Below are 12,482 nucleotides of genomic sequence, written 5' to 3' on the forward strand. Positions count from 1 at the left end.
GGGAGACCAAGTGCATGGACACATGAGGAGAACACAATGACGAAGTTGATGTTAAGAGATTCATAGCCAGGTGATCGACCAAAGTGTAAAGAGAGGCAACAAAATGAAGTCAAATTCGTCACTCTGTGAGGTTTGCGATGGTGGAGATAAGTCTATGAGCAGAGCCCCAGAATTTCATGATTAATAATTATTTTAAGCCGAAACGTAGATTCGTGATTGTGAGCAGTTTGGTGAGAAAAAAATTGGAAGTCCTTTTTTATTTGTTTGTAATGATATATTAAAAAAAAAAAAAAAATAACAAACCTTGCATGTGTACAGGGAGTGGTTGCATTGATTATTAGCTATGCTGAGGACCAAATGGAATGACAAGTTCGTGTGACTGATGGACTCCATTTTTGGTGAGCACTATACCGAGAGCAAAAAAGTAGCTAGGGTATTGTTGGAGAGCATAAGGATTTTAAAGAATGTGGTTGAGCACTTGTTTATGAGTAGAGTGTTATATTACTAAAATGTTTTCTTTGCAGGGGAAGAGCTTTCAATAGTAGAGTTGAGATTTTTGTTACTAGCTTTAATCATTGGTTTACAAATAAGGTTTTGTATGGTGGTGGCATGTGTGCCTTCCGATGATGAATATCAAACCATGTTTTCATTTTTTTAGTTGGACATATGTGAGTTGGTATAGTCACATGAGTTATTGGATGTTTTTTATTTCTGCCATTAAATATCACCTAGGAAGTTTGTTGAGTTGTAGTGAGAAAGGTTTTCAATATGTAAAAAACTAGTGGATAGAGTCATCGATTCCATGATATCAGTATTTGGTGAGAGGTAGAGTCATGTATGAGTTATGTGCAGTGCAAAAATTTGTATTCCTTTGGTCAAGTATTAATCTTTTTGTCCACTAGGTAGAAGTCTTTAGCAAGAAGAATTTTTTTGCATGATGATGATGGTGCTCAGTTACAGAATGTATGTTGTGTACTTACTGATTTGATATAGTTATGATGACGATAGCCATTATGCTCATTGGGAGCATGCCTAGCATATTCTTGCTAATGGTTATACGTATTCTATCACTGCTTTGGTTGAGAGTGCTTGATGTGGATGGAAATGCTCATGCTAGTACTTATGATGTGTTGTTACTAATGGTTATGTTGTTGTTTAGGAGGATGTTGTTGTTGCCCACACTATGTTGATGGATTGGTTGTTGCTGCTTGTTGAGACTCAACTACTGTATAGGGGGAGTTATTTTTGACCGAGTGGATGATCAGTGGATTGATGGTGTCATTGATATGTTTTAGCCCTTTTCCATTGATGTCAAAGGGGAGTACTTGAGGAGACAAATTATTCAAAACACACTTGGATGGTTCAGTTCTGGTTTCCATCAAGGCCAAAGGGGGAGACTGTTGGAATTGATGATGTTGTTGTTAGTTGCAATGATTAATGGTTTGGATGTGTTATAGACATTTTTGGGCACTACAACCCCAATCATATATGTCCATAAACCAAGGGCTTCTGAGTCCCTAAAAGTGTTGTTTCATGCCCTAAAGGAACAAGGTCAGCTGATTACATCATCTCCCAGAAGTTCTGCACAAGAAAACTACTCAGAACTGGTCAAAACTGGATCATACAGGTTGCTTAGTACTAAGGGTGTGATGCATCTCACCTGCCCAGTGTAAAAGGTGCGATGGGATAGAATGGACAAATAACAGAGATAGTTTGCAAGGTGGATGATCATGGAATCTTCCAGAAACTTCTCCTGTAACACTTGCCTCTCTAAATTCTCCCAGGCATGAGTAATAGATCATCAATCTCCAAGTGGAATCAAGAACTATCAGAGAGAAGACACTAATCAAAATCCCAGAAGCTAACTCACCTCCCTGCAATCATCTATATATGGATCCCTCATCCCAGAGATCCAGAGGCTGGAATTTTGTATCTTGTAAGGAAGTGTTGTTGGTTTCCTGGTGGAATATCATAGTGTTGGTTGATCTAAGCTTTTCATGAGGTGAAGAAGGGCTTTAATGGTGGGAGGATGACGGTGGGTCAGATCAATAGGTTGTAATCCTCTCTTCTAATTTTTATATCAATAAAGCTATTCAAGTTTTCCTCCACATTCTTGTATGTCTGATAGTATATGCATTTGTGTGGTCAATATATATCTCCTCCTATATTGCTTATGATTGTAGACCTCTACACTTTGAAGATGTTATGCTGCTTTGACCTTACAGGTACTCTTTGAAGCGGAGTGGTCAGGGGAGAAGCAGCAAAGACCTATTGGTGAGGAGAAGGAACAGGCAAAGAACCGAGCGAAAGATCGAGGTTGCTTTTCTTTGATCCTCTCCTATCTACTTCTCATAAAGGAAAATGAAAGTAACTTTAATCTGTTTGCTTCTAAGATAGTTACCAATCTTAGTGGGACTAGCAGCTCTGTATAAACACTAGATTTCCCGATAACAAAATGGCGAGTCCGTTGGGCATCAAATAGATTGTTTTCTTGTCTATATTTATTTGTTTTATAAACTTACAGATGGAGCCTGAAGTCAAGCCAGCTAGCCTTCGAACTACATTTGCTATGCAAGTGCAAAGTGGATCAATGTTGCTTCAGTCTATCTTTAGGTTTTTTTTATAGACTGAACAATCAATTTGAAAACATCCTAATTGCCCTAGTGGTTGCTCTAGTAACCTCATTAGATCAACCCCTATGATTTTAATTTACTGACTATCATTAGCTCGGCCTAAATCCCTGAACTAAGCTGCAAACTGTGACATAGAACCAAGTTGAAGTCTCATCCCTAGACCACCTCACTTTCTCCTCTTGGGAATCTAGATGCATCGCACCTCCCGTGTACAGTAGGTGCGCTACATCGCACTTTCCCTGTGTTGCAGGTGTGCTGATCAGATAAGACCTCTTCTACTTCCAGATTTTGGTTTCTTTGATCACTCTCTTCACCTTTATTCAGGATTTTTGATTTCTGTGATCAGTATACCACTATGGAAACTCCCTTCCTTTGCATGATTCTGCCTCCATAGTACAAAGAATTGTGAATGTTTTTATGTATTGTGTGCCATTTACAATTCTCTTTTACAAAAAGTAGCATAATCAAACTGTCGTCTTTTGATTTGGAAGTGTCGCAAGTGTCATTTTCAGTCAAAGAAAAGAATCTTATCATTCTTGATAGTCGATTATATAGTTACTCTTGTATTTGATTTGAATTAGTAGTTTTTCAAGTGTCAAAAGCAGTTTTCAATTCAAAGCCACAAAGTGTCGTCATTATCTTCCTTTCGTTTTTGAAGAGAAATTTGTTATTGCTGTCTCTTTGAAAAGATAATTCAGATTTGTACTCAGCATTCTTTATGTCATTCACACATTAAGAAAGTGGGAAACAAATACATGCATGTGCATTTGCATTTAGACTGCTTGTTGGTTTGATTTAGGATAGTGCATCTAGTGTGTGCTCTCTACTCTATGTTGAAATAATATCATCTCTCTTTCTTTAGTAGCTAGGATTTTCATTGCAAAAAGAAGATTAAACGATTGTTTATCATCTTAGATTTCATTTTAGGAATTGTATACCTACATCACACAGTGAACCTGAAAGGAAAATATCTTGAGAAAGATCAACTGTAAAATAAATTCAATGAACATAAAAACGCTTTGGAACCTAATGCACAACATCTAGAAGTCTAGGCTAGAGACGTATTCTGGCGTCATAAAGCTTGGTAACTATCACTTTCATCATAGGTTGGGTGATTCCTCCTCTTTGAGATGACAAGTTCCAGTACAGACTTGTGCTCCCACATACCGTCAAGTATATATTGGGAGACCACAATAGGCTATATCCTTTATCGATAGGAAGCGGTGTCTAGCGCCCCATCAATCGCAATGCACTGAACATAGCATTTGGGAAGATTGACTGTCATACCGTAAAAGGTATTCTGCAGTTTTGCGATTGGTTTGGTAATCCCTCTGTCTAGATTTCTAGAGTAGTCTCTTTCATTCCTTTTGAGACTCCTTAAAGGAAAAGGTCCATCTGAGCACTTGTCACTTAAGGCTCATTAAAAATCGAAGGTGACTAGAGTCATCTTTTTTTTTCTCGACTCTTAAAAATTGAAAAAGCAAGTTGTGTCAAAGTGTCTAAAATTTATTTTAATTGGAATAACGTCACTATTCCCTCGTTGGTCTTAGGTTGAGAAAACGGAGTCCCCTTGGAGGAAATCCTGGTCCTTTTTCCTCTTGGGGAGATGTTGGTGCACCTCATATGGCCACATTGTCACTTCTAGGATTGAAGATTGGCTTGCCAATATGGCTCTTCTCGACCTCTGTTGTTCAAAATACCATGATTCCTGAACAATTAAGTCAGTAACTGGATGATACTAGAGTTACCCCTCAACCTTCTACTTCGTCTCTTTCTCCCTCTCCTCCTTCCTCTTCGCTCGATGAAGCTGGTAAAGAAAGAAATCAAGTAACTATGAAGGAGAAGAAGGGGATGGAGAAGAAGGAAAAGAATAAGAAGGAGCCAAAGGAAAAAAGGGGTAACCATGCATCATCTAGCGAAGATCCACACACGGCACTGTCCAGACCTAAATCTCCATGTGTCATTTGAAAAGGCGACCGCTATCATCGAGATTGTCCTTGTATCCCCTAGATCTTAAGGGACTGGTCTCCTCGTTTGTAGAGTCCGGTGTCATCAACCTCTGACGATCATGTTGAAAGCACACCATCAACTAGTGAAAATGGAGTCTCTAGACAGAAAGGAAGATGTAAATTTCCTTACAAACTGTGCAAAGGCAATCATTCCATCCACTGTTGTCCTTTCCTAGATGAAGCTAAAAGTGTTTTGGATAACCGTCCCACTTCACCATTACGGCTTCCTCCTGGTTACAAGAAACTCTTGTCGAGTCCATCGCTAGTTGAAAATCCGATCGACACAACTTTGTGGTCAGTCGAAGCATCTATCATTGAAGATAAATCCGTTGAATCCATATCAGACGAAAGTCAAAAGGTTGACGTGGCAGTTGACCCGGTCTTGTCTTTCGAAGGTCCATCTTCAGATGATACAATCACCGAAGAGAATGAGAATGACATCGTTCAAATTCTTTTCGTAAACACAGACTCCGATGAATATGGGGGCAATCTACCCATTCCTTTACCGTAGGAAGGAAGTTTGTCAGAGTCATACCCGGCCGTTTGTTAAGTCCCACCTCCGAGCAACCTAGTCATTTCATTCGATTGGAATCTACTAGGCAAACCCCGTTTACCGGCTAGTGTACCATTCTGAATCATTGTTCAAACCTACAGAATGGTCATGGTTGGTACCATCATAGATGAGGGGGATTTTGTGACTATACTTTCCTCAACTGCTTGGAAAGCGCTTGGTTCACGATCGCTTCTACCTGAGATGCAGAATCTAACAGGCTTTGATAAAGGAACCAGTCGACCGTTAGGGATCCTTCCAAGTTTGCCTATAACTTTGAGAAGGAAAACTGTTTATATGAATGTAATGGTAGTCCAAGGACCTTTAGATTATAATCTGCTCCTTGGGCACGACTATATTTATAGCATGGGAGCCATTATCTCCTCACTCTTTCGAGTAATGTGTTTTTCGCATGAAGGCCGAGTGGTCCATCTCGTAGATCGTCTTTCATTCCTCGGCTCACACATAGATAATAGTCAAATGCCATCCCTAGATGGTATTTTTATGCAAGCAATGTCTCTTCAATCTCCAGTCCTTCCACCTGAAGAATGCGAGTAATTCAGGGGTCAGGACTGAAACCTAGGGGGCATGCACCCTGGTCTAGTTCGGCAGGAAAGCTTTGGGTATAGAGTATGTTTTCGTGGAGGAACGTGACTAGTCTGACATGCATACATATAGGAAGAGGGTATTAGACTGGAATAAGATACCTCTGTCAGAAGGTAGGCCTTTCCTGATAGAACAAATGTTTTGTTTGCAAATTGAAGGGTAACCTAGAAACTCTACTTCACTATACTTGGGGGCATGCAAACCTTTTTGCGTGCAAGTGAAGAACGACGATCTATTTTCTTAGTTTGTAGTTTCTCAAACCATTTAAACTTGTAGGATTGGTCATTCCTAATTTTCATAATGAAAGGATACGGAGCAAAGCTTCGAAAGGTCCAAGCTCCATAAAAATGGAATCTATAGAGGAGATATCCTTATCATACGACTAGCATAAGCAGTTTTTATGTGAACTTCAAGCTTGTTAAAAATTAAACCTAAGAAATGAGCAAATGTTTCCCCCCGGAGTTTAAGCTCATTAAAAAATGAACCAATTTCCAGTAAATAACCATTGTGAATGCATTATCATAAGCTCTTGAGCCTTGGTCATGTTCTCATCATCACCTCCACTCTATTCTAGCCGATCATTCACCTCCATTTGATTGTTTACCCCTTTTGAGGAACAGCTATGAAGAGTGATTCTGTTAGCCATCCTTGTGACACTGCCGTGATTGGAAAATTCCAAGCCTTACCTGGAATCAGCGGCTACCTGAAATTTCACTCCTCCCTCAAAAAACGAGTCTCCTTTAAGCTCTTTTCGTCTGACTCATAAAATATGAAAGGATTTCCGAGCAGTTGGCCTCTCCAGCTCGTTAAAGCTACCGGGAGTGCTATCACTCCTCTATATTTTAATATTTTTGGACCTGAGGGATTATTACACAAAAATATCGAGCACTTGTCTTGTTTGGCTCGTTAAAACTATCGAAAATTTATCCCTTTCGTATTATTTTATACTTTTTCGGACTTAAGGGATTACATGATGAAAAAGGATCATTGGAGTTTCCTTTCTGTCCCTTCTCAGACTCTTTAAAATTTAAAAAGGACTGAGTCTTCTTTGTCGTTAAACTCATTAAAACCAATAGCAACAAACTTGTCCATGTAGACAAGAACGAGTTTCACTGTCCTAGGCTCGTTAAAACATAGCGACGGGTTTGCCCGAAGGGAAAATTATAGAACAAGCATATGTTATCCTCCTCAAGCTTGATAGAAATAAAGAGGTACTGGTCAGCAACGACTGGGGAAAAATTTGGAAGAAAACTTGAAGAAACTTTATTGGTAGCGAGTTGCTCTTGAACATGACACCTTCACTCCATCACCATGATTGAGTTGGGTTGGGTTATTCTTTTCACCGTTCATATTACCATTGGTCCTCCGTACCATCCATCTTTGGGGTTAACGCTACCAATCCATTTTAGTGTCGCCAATATGTTCAAGAGAATTCAATCAGAGAATTCACCAACCCATCTTGTGTCTCATCCTGTGCAATACCTTTCCGCTCCATTCTTTCATGACCACCACCTTGAACCATGTATCATCAGATCGTTTTCACCTCCGAAAATCATTTGCTCTGTTCCATGTCATAGATGTGGGATTCATTAAGGCCCTCCTATGATGGGTCACTTCTTGTCGACATCAGCTCATTATCCAAGAAGTCGACCTAGGAACAACCCTTTCAGTACTTTGAAGCTTGCATGCCTCAATGGCAAGTTTCTCATTTTCAGCGATAGGTTTACATCAATGGCCTTCAACCAAGAGATTTTGCGTGGTGTTCAATGCCAAGTCCCATTTTCACACCACACAAATTGTACTGTCATACCTTTAGGGTCATCATCATCATCGGTGATTCCTCTCATGCCTGTTAGCAGCTTACAGCATTGGCTGGTAATCAGACGATGTCTTTCCATGTTCGACTCCATAACATTTTTCACATGGATCGACTTGTTCTTCGGGTGAAGATTGGATGAGTTTGAAGACCCTGGATCTAGTTTCATCCATTCGGGCTTTGATATATTCAGGAAAATAAAGACATAAAACGTACATCATTGCTGCACAGATGACCATCCAAATCAAAGGATGATGGCTCTATTAGAATCACCAGTCTGCCACACAGACGGTTGTCTGTCCTATGTACATGAAAATGAATTTATAAAGCTGAGCATGGGAATGCCCGCCTCAGCTAGATCATGAAAATAGTATGAAGTTAATGTATTGTATTATATCTTATTACAAGTTGCCTTCCAATTCAAAAAACCTCGGATCCTCCTGATAAAGCATTTCACTCGACATCAAAAGATTAACGACCTCATGCTTTAGGGGGCAACTGTTATAGACATTTTTGGCCACTGCAACCCCAATCATATATGTCCATAAACCAAGGGCTTCCAAGTCCCTAAAAGTGTTGTTTCATGCCCTAAAGGAACAATGTTAGCTGATTACATCATCTCCCAGAAGTTCTCCATAAGAAAACTGCACAGAACTGGTCAAAACTTGACCATACAGGTTGCTCAGTACTGAGGGTGCAATGCATCTCACCTGCCCAGTGTAAAAGGTGTGATGCATACTGGAAAGCCCTTCTGTAGGGTGTAATGGGTGAGAATGGACAAATGGCAGAGACAGTTTGCAAGGTGGATGATCATGGAATCTTCTAGAAACTTCTCCTGTGACACTTGCCTCTCTGAATTCTCCCAGGGATGAGTAAGAGATCATCAATCTTCAAGTCGAATCAAGAACTATCAGAGAGAAGACACTAATAAAAATCCCAGAAGCTAAATCACCTCCCTGCAATCATCCATATATGGATCCCTCATCCCAGAGATCCAGAGGCTGGAATTTTGTATCTTGTAAGGAAGTGTTGTTGGTTTCCTGGTGGAATATCATAGTGTTGGGTAATATAAGCTTTTCATGAGGTGAAGAAGGGCTTTTGTGCTGGGAGGATGACGGTGGGTCAGATCAATGGGTTGTAATCCTCTCTTCTAATCTTTATATCAATACATCTATTCAAGTTTTCCTCCACATTCTTGTATGTCTGATAGTATATGCATTTGTGTGGTCAATATATATCTGCTCCTATATTGCTTATGATTGTAGATCTCTACACTTTGAAGGTGTTATGCTGCTTTGACCTTACAGGTACTCTTTGAAGCAGAGTGGTCAAGGGAGAAGCGGCAAAGACCTGTCGGTGATGAGAAGGAACAAGCAAAGAACCGAGCGAAAGATCGAGGTTGGTATTCTTTGATCATCTCCTATCTACTTCTCATAAAGGAAAACGAAAGTAACTTTAATCTGTTTGTTTCTAAGATAGCTACCCATCTTAGTGGGACTAGCAGCTCTGCATAGACACTAGATTTCCTGATAACAACATGGATTTTAACATAGGTATGTATTGCAAATGCTTATGTGTAGGTGTTATGATTATGTTGCTTAGCATGTTAGTTGCAATGTGCATTGTCAATTGTGTAGATGCTAGAAGAGTTGTGGAGCACGTTGGAATAGGTTTTGTGCTAGGTTTTTTGTTTCTCTCTATACTCTTCCACAAACATAGTAATCCATTCTTATGCATGCAGTTGTAGGATCTTAACCACACAGATGCAATTTCATGGGTGCAATTGCAGCCGAGTTTTTCATGTGTTGAGGATGCAGTTATGGGATTAGTCATAGCTACTAGTATTAGCATTGCCTTAGTATTTGGCACTTGGTATTGATTTGAGGTTGATTTTTATATATTTATGTGTGCTTTAGGTCGTCACTTGGAACTAGCATTATAGGCATTGGTATTATCATGGTATCTACCCATAGTATTGGATTGGAGATTACCATGGTATAGTAGTTGGTGGTATTGGCATGACCATGGTATTAACTTGAAGATTACCATGGTACAAGTGTCAGTTGTATTGAAATAACCATGGTATTTACTTGTGGTATTGAATTTGAGATTTCCATGGTTTCCGTGTTATTGGGATAACCATGGTATTTTCCTATCATATTCACTTGGAGAATTATTGAGGATATTTTGGTGAATACTTTTGTGAAAGCATGGAGTTGGATAATTTATGGATTGAGAGTGTGAGTGGGTTCCACAATCTCTTGTCCAACATAAGACATATCTATAGATATGTTTGAGTAGAGGGTAAAGATGAACTTTTCATTTTAAGATTGATATCAGAATAGTTGTTGGGTTGCTCATAATTGAGCAAATTTGAGAACTGAATCTAAAAATGCATGAAACATGGTTCACATGGAGGCGTTGAAGGAATTGACGCTTCATAATAGATAGTTCGTAGATAATGTGGGGGCCTTCTAGTAGACAAATGACTAAGGGAAGTAGTTTGTGTAGAGTCCAATAGAGTAAGGAGAGGCTCGTTGGTTGTGGTGGGTTCCAACAAATTGTTGTTGATAGAGTTGTGAGAGAAGAGTTGTTTGAATTGATGTTGCTAGTAGATTGTCATAGTCGTCAAGTCTCCCAGCTAATGGCTGTTAAATCTTCTATGTAATATTTTGTTCATCATAATAGAATATTTGAGCAGCAACAATGGTGCATGGATTTTTTCCTTGGAGGGGTTTTCCACCATAAACATTCGTGTCCCCTTGTGTGTATGATTGATATTGTTCATGGTGTTCTATGTTTATTATATTTTAATTTAACATCGTACATATGTGACTAAATGATGAATTTCCATCAGTTGGGCATTTTTGGTAAAAGGAGTTAAATGTTTAATTAACCCTATCACTACTAATTCACCACCACCCCCCCCAAGTAGTGAGCTCATTTCCAACACTAGGAACAATTTCCCGAACATAATTCTTTTTTATAAATTGGTATTATTCTTGCATTGCATTCTTCCATTCTTGATGTTCAACTACCTTTTCATAACTGGTAGGTTCTGCTTCAATAATATTAGTCATGTAAGCTACATAACCTAAATATCTCTTACGCTTCTTGGTTTCTTTGAATCTTCCTTTTGTTGTTGCATGTCCTTCAACTTCTTGTAGAGTTTAACTTAACCAAATTTTACTTTTTCAAGTTTCTTGAATGATGACTGGCTTGAATAAGATTAGTCATGTAATCTGCATAACCTGAATATCTCTTATGCTTCCTGCTTTCTCTAAATGTTCCTTTTGTTGTTGCATGTCCTTCAACTTCTTGTAGAGTTTAACCTAACCAAATTTTCCTTTCTCAAGTTTCTAGAATGATGATTGGTAGCAAAGGTTTACTTGGTCATTCAATTCTTCATGACTACTGGTACGTTCCAGAAGACTGTCTCACCTTAAAACTTGTTCATTTTTAAAGAGAGGTTCTTCTTCTTCATTAGGATCAATGGGAATATTCCTAGAATTCCTTTATGTAATGCTTCCATAAAAAAATGATGTATATGCTTACATTAATGTGATGTTATTCCTTGATGTAGACTCTATATATTTTTTATGAGGTGATATATCCCAAAAAGATGTATTTTATACCTTTCAGGGCCCAACTCCTTCGTTTTGACCTCAGGAATATGAACATATATAGGACATCCAAAAATTATAAGATGATCAACATTTAGCTTCTTTCCTATTATTGCTTCTTCTAGGGTGATGTCATTAAGAATTTTGTGAGAACTTCGATTTTCTATATATAATGTTGTTACAAAATCATCTCCCCATAAGAACTTGGGAAGGTCTTGGTCATGTAGCATGGCTCTAACACATTCTTCAATGGATTAGTTCTTCCTTTCAGCCACACCATTATGCTGGGGATTCTAGGGAACAAACACTCCCTCTTAATTCCCTCTCCTTAGCAAAAAGCCACAAGTTCTCTAGAAGTATATTCTCCACCATTATATGATCTTAGAGTTTTTATCTTCCTTTTTATCAAATTTTCTACTTTTTCCTTGAACTCTTGTAACTTCTCAAATACTTCATCCTTAGACTTTAGGAGGTATATCCAATTCTTTATAGAGTGATCGTCAATAAATGTTGCATAGTATTGATGCACACCAAGTGACTTCTCTGCCATAGCTCCACAAAAAAAGAATTGTATAAGATCCAAAATTTCCTTGAATATTGTGTCATTTCTAGTAAAATGTTTCTTCACATTCTTGTCATGAGCACATACCATATAGATTCCTACATGCTCTTCTTTCAACTAAGGTATACCAGTAACCATTTGATTCAATGATGGAAATATATTATAATGGAGGTGACCATACCTCTTATGCCATAATTCACAAGGGTTGATGTCTAAATGTACTAGATATGTAGCTAGAGTTAGAAGTCCATACAACCTCTCCTCATGAATCCCAATAGTCGTTGCATTTTCAATACTAGATCCCTTATTCCAAACAATAACGTTTTACCAACAAATTTCATCCTTTCACCTTTTCCATCCAGGAAAAAAAGGAAAGCAAGTTATTTTTCAAACCTAGCACATAATGTATATTATTGAGATGAATATTCCCACGAGATTCTAGCTACAAGGAGGTAGATCCAGTCCCTTTGGCTGACTATCTATTTTTGTCTAAAATTTCCACTGAGTGAGAAGAGTTTCCTTTTGATAAAGTTTTGAGTTGATCATGTTCCCATTTTATGTACCTTGAATCTCCAATATCAATTAGCCTTGTATTATCATATACAAATGGTCTTGTAAGAGAAGAATAAATACTTGCTTCCATGAATTTTCTATATAGATTGGAGATGGACTTTATGATGAAA

Source organism: Pinus tabuliformis, chromosome Q (genome assembly GCF_031772625.1).
Source record: "Pinus tabuliformis cultivar Carrire ecotype Pingquan chromosome Q, CPIR1, whole genome shotgun sequence".
NCBI classification, from domain to species: Eukaryota; Viridiplantae; Streptophyta; class Pinopsida; order Pinales; family Pinaceae; genus Pinus; species Pinus tabuliformis.